This window comes from Cherax quadricarinatus, chromosome 62 (genome assembly GCF_038502225.1).
Source record: "Cherax quadricarinatus isolate ZL_2023a chromosome 62, ASM3850222v1, whole genome shotgun sequence".
NCBI lineage: Eukaryota > Metazoa > Arthropoda > Malacostraca > Decapoda > Parastacidae > Cherax > Cherax quadricarinatus.
The window spans coordinates 6693479-6706191 of NC_091353.1; the positions used below are offsets into that span (position 1 = coordinate 6693479).

The 12713-nt window shown below is 51.6% G+C and overlaps 1 protein-coding gene and 1 long non-coding RNA gene across 3 annotated transcripts in view; one reads left to right on the forward strand and one right to left on the reverse strand.

Moving 5' to 3' along the window:
- The window catches only part of LOC128687102 (integrin alpha-PS2), a 262985-nt gene that overhangs the window by 85136 nt on the left and 165136 nt on the right, over nt 1-12713 (reverse strand). The window lies entirely within an intron of this gene.
- Nucleotides 6479-9746, forward strand: LOC138854538 (uncharacterized). The gene is made up of 2 exons (XR_011393734.1): nt 6479-7507; nt 8178-9746. It is a non-coding gene; the product is annotated as an uncharacterized lncRNA (long non-coding RNA).

The following is a 12713-nucleotide window of genomic DNA, read 5'->3' on the forward strand; positions in this document are numbered from 1 at the left end:
ACACTCAGGAGAGTAACAGTGTCAACTACCTACCTACACTCAGGAGAGTAACAGTGTCAACTACCTACCTACACTCAGGACCGTAACAGTGTCAACTACCTACCTACACTCAGGAGAGTAACAGTGTCAACTGCCTACCTACACTTAGGAGAGTAACAGTGTCAACTACCTACCTACACTCAGGAGAGTAACAGTGTCAACTGCCTACCTACACTCAGGAGAGTAACAGTGTCAATTACCTACCTACACTCAGGACAGTAACAGTGTCAACTGCCTACCTACACTCAGGACAGTAACAGTGTCAACTGCCTACCTACACTCAGGAGAGTAACAGTGTCAACTGCCTCCCTACACTCAGGAGAGTAACAGTGTCAACTACCTACCTACACTCAGGAGAGTAACAGTGTCAACTACCTACCTACACTCAGGAGAGTAACAGTGTCAACTACCTACCTACACTCAGGAGAGTAACAGTGTCAACTGCCTACCTACACTCAGGAGAGTAACAGTGTCAACTGCCTACCTACACTTAGGAGAGTAACAGTGTCAACTACCTACCTACACTCAGGAGAGTAACAGTGTCAACTACCTACCTACACTCAGGAGAGTAACAGTGTCAACTACCTACCTACACTCAGGAAAGTAACAGTGTCAACTGCCTACCTACACTCAGGAGAGTAACAGTGTCAACTGCCTACCTACACTCAGGAGAGTAACAGTGTCAACTACCTACCTACACTCAGGAGAGTAACAGTGTCAACTACCTACCTACACTCAGGAGAGTAACAGTGTCAACTACCTACCTACACTCAGGAGAGTAACAGTGTCAACTACCTACCTACACTCAGGAGAGTAACAGTGTCAACTACCTACCTACACTCAGGAGAGTAACAGTGTCAACTACCTACCTACACTCAGGAGAGTAACAGTGTCAACTACCTACTTACACTCAGGAGAGTAACAGTGTCAACTACCTACCTACAGTCCCAGAATATACACTCAACCTTCCTTCTATTTTCTGGTTTGTCTTCAACTGCGGAAGGTTAGTGAGGCAGGTGCACCAATAAGCCTTTGATTTTGACATTGATTTAGATAAGTGTCTACCTGGAGAGTATTCCGGGGTCAACGCCCCCGGAATACCCAGAAGGCCTGGTGGTGGATCAGGGCCTGATCAACCAGGCTGTTACTGATGGACGCACGTAAATCAAAGTAGGAACCACAGCCCAACTGGTCAGGTACTGAGTTTATGTGTCTGTCCAGCTCCCTCTGGAAGACCGCTAGGGGGTCTTGAAGACAGCTAGGGGGTCTTGAAGACAGCTAGGGGGTCTTGAAGACAGCTAGGGGGTCTTGAAGACAGCAAGGGGGTCTTGAAGACAGCTAGGGGGTCTTGAAGACAGCGAGGGGGTCTTGAAGACAGCTAGGGGGTCTTGAAGACAGCTAGGGGGTCTTGAAGACAGCTAGGGGGTCTTGAAGACAGCTAGGGGGTCTTGAAGACAGCTAGGGGGTCTTGAAGACAGCTAGGGGGTCTTGAAGACTGCTAGGGGGTCTTGAAGACAGCTAGGGGGTCTTGAAGACAGCTAGGGGGTCTTGAAGACAGCTAGGGAGTCTTGAAGACAGCTAGGGGGTCTTGAAGACAGCTAGGGGGTCTTGAAGACAGCTAGGGGGTCTTGAAGACAGCTAGGGGGTCTTGAAGACAGCTAGGGGGACTTGAAGACAGCTAGGGGGTCTTGAAGACAGCTAGGGGGTCTTGAAGACAGCTAGGGGGTCTTGAAGACCGCTAGGGGGTCTTGAAGACAGCTAGGGGGACTTGAAGACAGCTAGGGGGTCTTGAAGACCGCTAAGGGGTCTTGAAGACAGCTAGGGGGACTTGAAGACAGCTAGGGGGTCTTGAAGACAGCTAGGGGGACTTGAAGACAGCTAAGGGGTCTTGAAGACAGCTAGGGGGACTTGAAGACAGCTAGGGGGACTTGAAGACAGCTAGGGGGTCTTGAAGACCGCTAAGGGGTCTTGAAGACAGCTAGGGGGACTTGAAGACAGCTAAGGGGTCTTGAAGACAGCTAGGGGGACTTGAAGACAGCTAGGGGGACTTGAAGACAGCTAGGGGGACTTGAAGACAGCTAAGGGGTCTTGAAGACAGCTAGGGGGTCTTGAAGACAGCTAGGGGGTCTTGAAGACAGCTAGGGGGACTTGAAGACAGCTAGGGGGACTTGAAGACAGCTAGGGGGTCTTGAAGACAGCTAGGGGGTCTTGAAGACAGCTAGGGGGACTTGAAGACAGCTAGGGGGTCTTGAAGACAGCTAGGGGGTCTTGAAGACAGCTAGGGGGTCTTGAAGACAGCTAGGGGGTCTTGAAGACAGCTAGGGGGTCTTGAAGACAGCTAGGGGGTCTTGAAGACAGCTAGGGGGTCTTGAAGACAGCTAGGGGGTCTTGAAGACAGCTAGGGGGACTTGAAGACAGCTATGGGGTCTTGAAGACAGGTATGGGCTCTTGAAGACAGCTAGGGGGACTTGAAGACAGAATCACACAGGATAGCCAACCTTGTCATGTTCCATTACACAGGATGGCCAACCTTGTCATGTTCCATTACACAAGATGGCCAACATTGTCATGTTCCATTACACAGGATGGCCAACCTTGTCATGTTCCATTACACAAGATGGCCAACCTTGTCATGTTCCATTACACAAGATGGCCAACATTGTCATGTTCCATTACACAGGATGGCCAACCTTGTCATGTTCCATTACACAAGATGGCCAACCTTGTCATGTTCCATTACACAGGATGGCCAACCTTGTCATGTTCCATTACACAAGATGGCCAACCTTGTCATGTTCCATTACACAGGATGGACAACCTTACACAAGATGGCCAACCTTGTCATGTTCCATTACACAAGATGGCCAACCTTGTCATGTTCCATTACACAGGATGGCCAACCTTGTCATGTTCCATTACACAAGATGGCCAACCTTGTCATATTCCATTACATAGGATGGCCAACCTTGTCATATTCCATTACACAGGATGGACAACCTTGTCATGTTCCATTACACAGGATGGCCAACTTTGTCATGTTCCATTACACAGGATGGCCAATCTTGTCATGTTCCATTACACAAGATGGCCAACCTTGTCATGTTCCATTACACAGGATGGCCAACCTTGTCATGTTCCATAACACAGGATGGCCAACCTTGTCATATTCCATTACACAGGATGGCCAACCTAGTCACGTTCCATTACACAGGATGGCCAACCTTGTCATATTCCATCACAGAGGATGGCCAACCTTGTCATATTCCTTCACACAGGATGGCCAACCTTGTCATATTCCATTACACAGGATGGCCAACCTAGTCACGTTCCATTACACAGGATGGCCAACCTTGTCATATTCCATCACAGAGGATGGCCATCCTTGTCATATTCCATCACACAGGATGGCCATCCTTGTCATATTCCATCACACAGGATGGCCAACCTTGTCATATTCCATCACACAGGATGGCCATCCTTGTCATATTCCTTCACACAGGATGGCCATCCTTGTCATATTCCTTCACACAGGATGGCCATCCTTGTCAAATTCCATTACACAGGATGGCCAACCTTGTCATATTCCATCACACAGGATGGCCATCCTTGTCATATTCCATCACACAGGATGGCCATCCTTGTCATATTCCATCACACAGGATGGCCAACCTTGTCATATTCCATCACACAGGATGGCCAACCTTGTCATATTCCATCACACGGGATGGCCAACCTTGTCATATTCCATCACACAGGATGGCCAACCTTGTCATATTCCATCACACGGGATGGCCAACCTTGTCATATTCCATCACACAGGATGGCCAACCTTGTCATATTCCATCACACAGGATGGCCAACCTTGTCATATTCCATCACACAGGATGGCCAACCTTGTCATATTCCATCACACAGGATGGCCAACCTTGTCATATTCCATCACACAGGATGGCCAACCTTGTCATATTCCATCACACAGGATGGCCAACCTTGTCATATTCCATCACACAGGATAAGTTTACAGAAGGTGTTGAAATCTGTCAGCATGAGCTCCGACACTTCAATAAGGTAATGGGGAATCATGGTGGTGGGGAGGGGTGCTAGACGGTGGAGGAGGGTGTTAGACGGTGGAGGAGGGTGCTAGACGGTGGAGGAGGGTGTTAGATGGTGGAGGAGGGTGTTAGGCGGTGGAGGAGGGTGTTAGACGGTGGAGGAGGGTGCTAGACGGTGGAGGAGGGTGTTAGACGGTGGAGGAGGGTGCTAGACGGTGGAGGAGGGTGTTAGATGGTGGAGGAGGGTGTTAGACGGTGGAGGAGGGTGTTAGGCGGTGGAGGAGGGTGTTAGACGGTGGAGGAGGGTGCTAGACGGTGGAGGAGGGTGTTAGGCGGTGGAGGAGGATGCTAGACGGTGGAGGAGGGTGTTAGGCGGTGGAGGAGGGTGTTAGACGGTGGAGGAGGGTGCTAGACGGTGGAGGAGGGTGTTAGGCGGTGGAGGAGGGTGTTAGGCGGTGGAGGAGGGTGTTAGACGGTGGAGGAGGGTGTTAGGCGGTGGAGGAGGGTGTTAGACGGTGGAGGAGGGTGTTAAGCGGTGGAGGAGGGTGTTAGGCGGTGGAGGAGGGTGCTAGACGGTGGAGGAGGGTGTTAGACGGTGGAGGAGGGTGTTAGACGGTGGAGGAGGGTGCTAGACGGTGGAGGAGGGTGTTAAGCGGTGGAGGAGGGTGTTAGGCGGTGGAGGAGGGTGCTAGACGGTGGAGGAGGGTGCTAGACGGTGGAGGAGGGTGTTAGACGGTGGAGGAGGGTGCTAGACGGTGGAGGAGGGTGTTATGCGGTGGAGGAGGGTGTTAGGCGGTGGAGGAGGGTGCTAGACGGTGGAGGAGGGTGTTAGACGGTGGAGGAGGGTGTTAGACGGTGGAGGAGGGTGTTAGGCGGTGGAGGAGGGTGTTAGGCGGTGGAGGAGGGTGTTAGACGGTGGAGGAGGGTGTTAGGCGGTGGAGGAGGGTGTTAGGCGGTGGAGGAGGGTGTTAGACGGTGGAGGAGGGTGCTAGACGGTGGAGGAGGGTGTTAGACGGTGGAGGAGGGTGTTAGACGGTGGAGGAGGGTGTTAGACGGTGGAGGAGGGTGTTAGACGGTGGAGGAGGGTGCTAGACGGTGGAGGAGGGTGCTAGGCGGTGGAGGAGGGTGCTAGGCGGTGGAGGAGGGTGTTAGACGGTGGAGGAGGCGGTGGAGGAGGGTGTTAGGCGGTGGAGGAGGGTGTTAGACGGTGGAGGAGGGTGTTAGACGGTGGAGGAGGGTGTTAGACGGTGGAGGAGGGTGCTAGACGGTGGAGGAGGGTGTTAGACGGTGGAGGAGGGTGTTAGGCGGTGGAGGAGGGTGTTAGGCGGTGGAGGAGGGTGCTAGGCGGTGGAGGAGGGTGTTAGGCGGTGGAGGAGGGTGTTAGGCGGTGGAGGAGGGTGTTAGGCTGTGAAGGAGGGTGTTAGGCGGTGGAGGAGGGTGTTAGGCGGTGGAGGAGGGTGTTAGACGGTGGAGGAGGGTGTTAGACGGTGGAGGAGGGTGTTAGGCGGTGGAGGAGGGTGTTAGACGGTGGAGGAGGGTGTTAGGCGGTGGAGGAGGGTGTTAGACGGTGGAGGAGGGTGTTAGACGGTGGAGGAGGGTGTTAGACGGTGGAGGAGGGTGTTAGGCGGTGGAGGAGGGTGTTAGACGGTGGAGGAGGGTGTTAGGCGGTGGAGGAGGGTGTTAGACGGTGGAGGAGGGTGTTAGACGGTGGAGGAGGGTGTTAGACGGTGGAGGAGGGTGTTAGGCGGTGGAGGAGGGTGTTAGACGGTGGAGGAGGGTGTTAGGCGGTGGAGGAGGGTGTTAGGCGGTGGAGGAGGGTGTTAGACGGTGGAGGAGGGTGTTAGGCGGTGGAGGAGGGTGCTAGACGGTGGAGGAGGGTGTTAGGCGGTGGAGGAGGGTGCTAGACGGTGGAGGAGGGTGTTAGGCGGTGGAGGAGGGTGTTAGACGGTGGAGGAGGGTGTTAGGCGGTGGAGGAGGGTGTTAGACGGTGGAGGAGGGTGTTAGACGGTGGAGGAGGGTGTTAGGCGGTGGAGGAGGGTGCTAGACGGTGGAGGAGGGTGTTAGGCGGTGGAGGAGGGTGTTAGGCGGTGGAGGAGGGTGTTAGACGGTGGAGGAGGGTGTTAGGCGGTGGAGGAGGGTGTTAGACGGTGGAGGAGGGTGTTAGGCGGTGGAGGAGGGTGCTAGACGGTGGAGGAGGGTGTTAGGCGGTGGAGGAGGGTGCTAGACGGTGGAGGAGGGTGTTAGGCGGTGGAGGAGGGTGTTAGACGGTGTAGGAGGGTGTTAGGCGGTGGAGGAGGGTGTTAGACGGTGGAGGAGGGTGTTAGACGGTGGAGGAGGGTGTTAGGCGGTGGAGGAGGGTGCTAGACGGTGGAGGAGGGTGTCAGCATAGTTGCTGATCCCTGTATTCCCTGTATTATATAGCATAGCATATTAGTATCCTCCATGTGCTTTAGACACGAGATCCCTCGTAGGCCTTTGGCTTGGAGTGACGTCATGGGCATACACATGGGCAGTGATCCCTTTGTCCCGCACTCACTCAGCGGCAGACCGTCTAGGCGTAAACAGGCTAGGTAACTGTGGCTCCATCTCCCATCTCAGTCTGACAATATATCTACCATCCTACAAGTGTGTCTACTTTCAACCTGTGATATCTCCATTCAAGAACCCTTACGATAAATGGTGCCAGCGGAGGGCCTGTAATTCTAACGATTACAGCGATTTCTGGAGATAAAATTTCGACCAGCAAGACGGCCATTTCGTGTTACCAGTAGGCCTACCGACTACCGAGATTCACCCAGCCAGCTACCTCAAGCCAGCTACTCTACCAGCTTCTACATTATTCACTGGTCAGTCTCTTTGTATTAGTGTTTCCTGCTTTTTTGCATTACTCCCGAGGGGTTGACCCGAGTTTGCAAAATAAGCCAGCTTCCAGTCTGTGGTGGGGGAGTCAGAACACCCGAGTCCAGTCCAGCCTAGCCTACTCCATCCAATTATTTTGCCTGCCAAGCCAGCTTCCACCCCTGCTGTGCTCATCGTGTGAAGTTATCAAGCTATTCTGTGTGAAGGGTTAAGATAAGCCAGCTAGCAACTAACCCAGGTGTCTTACCCCAGTACTCAGGCAAGCCACGTGACTAGTCTTCATCGCTTGTGATTCAAGTTCCAAGCATTCTGAGTGCTCCTTGTCATCCTTGTGGTGTTGTAGTATTTCGTGGGTTTCTCCTAAGCCAGCCGGCTTAGAATTATCTTCGCGGCAGTGTGGGTTTTCTCAGTGAGGCTTACGACGTTCAACCCATAAGCCCAGCCACTCACGATCACGTGTGTCGCACCATTGCCGGTCTCAGACGCCTCGCTCAGCCATTACCCACAAACCCAACTACAGTCGGCCATTACAACTCACCTACCTCATCAGTGTTTTGGTGCACTGCTAAGGGTTGTAGCACCATATTTTAAGGACCACATAGGGGGTCAAGAGCTAGAGAGTGGCGCGCCATCTTTAAAAGCCTCCTATGTGTTGTCTCTCGCCGATTTAAGCGCAATTCTACGATCATCTGTGCAGAGGACAGCAGCAAGACGATATAAACAATCCATCAATCTCATTTTTTTCAAGTGTTACAGCTATAATATTTTTTTTTTTAGAGACATTTGCGAGTGTTGAGACATTTCTTTTGTGTTCCCAGTGAATTTTTCTCTTAGTGACATTCAGTGACTCTTGATCAGACTCAGTGTTTATCATGTACTGATTGCATTCATTTCTTTTAATCTCCTTAATTCAGTGTTAATTTTCGTGCATTATTTTATATCTGTTGTGTTGTGTTTCTTTTTATACACACTTGAAGTAAGTACTTAGTGTTTCCTTTGTTGTGTGTGCAACATATGAGCAGTATAGAACTTGTGTTTAAACTTCAGAATTCCAGTGAATTAACTCAGTAAATTTTTCACCTCATATTCTGCATCACAACTCAGTGTTGTCTGTTATTTTTTTTTCTTCCTAGCAATTGTGTATTTTTGTTTGTTCCCTGTGTGTTGAACATTCTTGTGTTCATATTTTTCCATTCAGCCAGTGTTTAATTTGTCTTATTTCCACAGACAATAGTGCCATTTTTAAAGCTCCAGCAAGAAATCTGTTTACAAAATTTTTTTAAAAACATCAAGTTTCATTGCAAGAAAATTCTAGTACTGAGTTTATGTTGATGTTTTGTGCTCTGCATCACTGTAAGTGTTGTATTTCTTTTTGTTGTGTGTTTTAGCACCTATTATTTTTCATATTTTATTGAACAAATTCACTCTTAGTGCAATTTTTAAGTTCTCCTTTTAAAGTAAATTGTTCTTTTGCTTGTTGTTTAAGTGCAGTTAAGAGTTAAAGTGTTCATTCCTTGATATATTTCTTTTCTTGTGTGTTATAATTTTTATTATTGCACATAGACTCATTTTGCAATAATTCTTGTGCAAATATTGTGTTGCTATTAAAGTTTTTCTTGCAGAAAATTTTATGCAGTGTTGTGCAATACAGTTTCTTACAGTGCAGTTTCTTATGCTCTGTTCTGTGCATAGTATTTTATTCTGTCTGTCATTTTAATTTTTATTTCAGTGAATTGTGTGTTTGTTTTAATTTTTGCACAAGTTTATTGAGTCCATTTTATTATTTTATTGTGTATTTTCCTTGTTGCATTGAAAGTAAAGACAACTCACTGTGCCATTTATTCAATTTAAAGTAAAAGTTGAGCATATTAGATTTGAGCAAAGTACAAGCTCTCTTGATTTTCAGTGTTTGCTAAGTTGCATATTCTTCTTGTGTGAGTTCTTTGCTTACTGTGTAACTTGTCAATTTTTAATTACTTATGCAGAATAGTTAAGCATTTTCTTCCATTTAAGCTTATTGTGTCATTCTCTCCATTTTTCTTGACTTATGCCCTTCAGTATTTTCACTGAGAAGATGTCCCAGTCACTTTTGAACGTTCACTTAGTGTATCATTCCAGTCAAAGTCAATATGAATCAGTCCACAGTACCAACATTCCCTTACTGACTGAAAGACAATATCTAGCCCTTGAGCAATGTGTTTGTTCTCACAGCTTGTATCTGAGATTTGTTAAAGTGCTGCTAAATGTGAAGTTCAGATTAAGTTCCTATAGATCCACGAATTACTTATTAACGTAGCCGAGCGGTCAGGCACTAGTAATTCTGTCACTCCCATCTGTGTTCCACCTATACCTTCAGACTTGCAGGATAGTGTTCCGTTGCCTCAAGTGTCCGGGGACACTCAGACTGCCTTGAGTGCACAGCCTATCCCTGCAATGACTGCTAGTTCGAGTAATAGTTTCTCCACAGGGGATGCCTTGTCAGAAAACGATTACTTGCAACTAGTAATGCCATCTCTTGTTGATGTGACATGCTGTCTGCAGAAAGACGTCTCTGTTACAGCTAGTGTTCTCACTAGAGTGTCTGTTGTTGTTCCTAATGTTCCAGATGGTGATCCCATCCTAGTTGACAGTAATCAGTGCATTGTAAGAAGTTATTTCTCGAGTAACTTTCACATGTTAACGTTGTAAGTGTAGTTTCTTTATAGCTGATACCTCGTGTCACTGTGTGCGACTCAGATTGAATATCAGCATTGTTCACCGTGTTCATTTCTTTTCTCCTGTGTTTGCAGTTTGAGATAGTAGATTCGTTCTCCCTTGCTCATATTGCGTGTTATAGCGTTAATTTTTTCAACCGGGGGGAGTCATCCACTCCACCGAGTTTGTTCTTTCCTCCAGTAAGGAAGAACTGTTACCTTTATTCCAGAACAAACAGCCTACTGGAAGGTTAGCCAGATGGACCTTGACTATCCAAGAGTTCAATCCCACTTTTGAAAATTTACCTGGCAAGTCAAATGTAGTCGCAGATGCTTTATCGCGACACGTTAGTGTAGTTACTGCAGATCCTCCATTTACTGTCGAGGATGTCAAAACTGCACAAAGACTAGATCCCTTGTGTTCTGGTGTGATTCGATTCCTGCTCCAGGAAGATCTTATTCTTACTGTGAAGCCACCAGCATCCATTAGTGACTTTGTAATGAGCCAAGAATTACTGTATCCTAGACGGTGGAGGAGGGTGTTAGGCGGTGGAGGAGGGTGTTAGGCGGTGGAGGAGGGTGTTAGACGGTGGAGGAGGGTGTTAGACGGTGGAGGAGGGTGTTAGGCGGTGCAGGAGGGTGTTAGGCGGTGGAGGAGGGTGCTAGGCGGTGGAGGAGGGTGTTAGGCGGTGGAGGAGGGTGTTAGGCGGTGGAGGAGGGTGTTAGGCGGTGGAGGAGGGTGTTAGGCGGTGGAGGAGGGTGTTAGACGGTGGAGGAGGGTGTTACGCGGTGGAGGAGGGTGTTAGTCGGTGGAGGAGGGTGTTAAGCGGTGGAGGAGGGTGCTAGACGGTGGAGGAGGGTGCTAGACGGTAGAGGAGGGTGTTAGACGGTGGAGGAGGGTGTTAGACGGTGGAGGAGGGTGCTAGACGGTGGAGGAGGGTGTTAGGCGGTGGAGGAGGGTGTTAGACGGTGGAGGAGGGTGCTAGACGGTGGAGGAGGGTGTTAGACGGTGGAGGAGGGTGTTAGACGGTGGAGGAGGGTGCTAGACGGTGGAGGAGGGTGTTAAGCGGTGGAGGAGGGTGTTAGGCGGTGGAGGAGGGTGCTAGACGGTGGAGGAGGGTGTTAGACGGTGGAGGAGGGTGTTAGACGGTGGAGAAGGGTGTTAGGCGGTGGAGGAGGGTGTTAGGCGGTGGAGGAGGGTGTTAGACGGTGGAGGAGGGTGTTAGGCGGTGGAGGAGGGTGTTAGGCGGTGGAGGAGGGTGTTAGACGGTGGAGGAGGGTGGTAGACGGTGGAGGAGGGTGTTAGACGGTGGAGGAGGGTGTTAGACGGTGGAGGAGGGTGCTAGACGGTGGAGGAGGGTGTTAGACGGTGGAGGAGGGTGTTAGGCGGTGGAGGAGGGTGTTAGACGGTGGAGGAGGGTGCTAGACGGTGGAGGAGGGTGTTAGGCGGTGGAGGAGGGTGTTAGACGGTGGAGGAGGGTGTTAGACGGTGGAGGAGGGTGCTAGACGGTGGAGGAGGGTGTTAGACGGTGGAGGAGGGTGTTAGGCGGTGGAGGAGGGTGTTAGACGGTGGAGGAGGGTGTTAGACGGTGGAGGAGGGTGTTAGACGGTGGAGGAGGGTGTTAGGCGGTGGAGGAGGGTGTTAGACGGTGGAGGAGGGTGTTAGGCGGTGGAGGAGGGTGTTAGGCGGTGGAGGAGGGTGTTAGACGGTGGAGGAGGGTGTTAGGCGGTGGAGGAGGGTGTTAGGCGGTGGAGGAGGGTGCTAGACGGTGGAGGAGGGTGTTAGTCGGTGGAGGAGTGTTAGGCGGTGGAGGAGGGTGTTAGACGGTGGAGGAGGGTGTTAGGCGGTGGAGGAGGGTGCTAGGCGGTGTAGGAGGGTGTTAGGCTGTGAAGGAGGGTGTTAGGCGGTGGAGGAGGGTGTTAGGCGGTGGAGGAGGGTGTTAGTCGGTGGAGGAGGGTGTTAGTCGGTGGAGGAGGGTGTTAGGCGGTGGAGGAGGGTGTTAGACGGTGGAGGAGACGGTGGAGGAGGGTGTTAGACGGTGGAGGAGTTAGCGGTGGAGGAGGGTGTTAGCCGGTGGAGGAGGGTGTTAGACGGTGGAGGAGGGTGTTAGGGTGAGACGGTGGAGGAGGGTGTTAGGACGGTGGAGGAGGGTGTTAGGCGGTGGAGGAGGGTGTTAGGCGGTGGAGGAGGGTGTTAGGCGGTGGAGGAGGGTGTTAGACGGTGGAGGAGGGTGTTAGGCGGTGGAGGAGGGTGTTAGGCGGTGGAGGAGGGTGTTAGGCGGTGGAGGAGGGTGTTAGACGGTGGAGGAGGGTGTTAGGCGGTGGAGGAGGGTGTTAGGCGGTGGAGGAGGGTGTTAGGCGGTGGAGGAGGGTGTTAGGCGGTGGAGGAGGGTGTTAGGCGGTGGAGGAGGGTGTTAGACGGTGGAGGAGGGTGTTGTAAGGACGGTGGAGGAGGGTGTTAGGACGGTGGAGGAGGGTGTTAGACGGTGGAGGAGGGTGTTGTTAGTCGGTGGAGGATGGTGTTAGGCGGTGGAGGAGGGTGTTAGGCGGTGGAGGAGGGTGCTAGACGGTGGAGGAGGGTGTTAGGCGGTGGAGGAGGGTGTTAGACGGTGGAGGAGGGTGTTAGGCGGTGGAGGAGGGTGTTAGACGGTGGAGGAGGGTGTTAGACGGTGGAGGAGGGTGTTAGGCGGTGGAGGAGGGTGTTAGACGGTGGAGGAGGGTGTTAGGCGGTGGAGGAGGGTGTTAGACGGTGGAGAAGGGTGTTAGGCGGTGGAGGAGGGTGTTAGACGGTGGAGGAGGGTGTTAGGCGGTGGAGGAGGGTGTTAGGCGGTGGAGGAGGGTGTTAGACGGTGGAGGAGGGTGTTAGGCGGTGGAGGAGGGTGCTAGACGGTGGAGGAGGGTGTTAGGCGGTGGAGGAGGGTGTTAGACGGTGGAGGAGGGTGTTAGGCGGTGGAGGAGGGTGTTAGGCGGTGGAGGAGGGTGTTAGACGGTGGAGGAGGGTGTTAGGCGGTGGAGGAGGGTGTTAGGCGGTGGAGGAGGGTGTTAGACGGTGGAGGAGGGTGTTAGACGG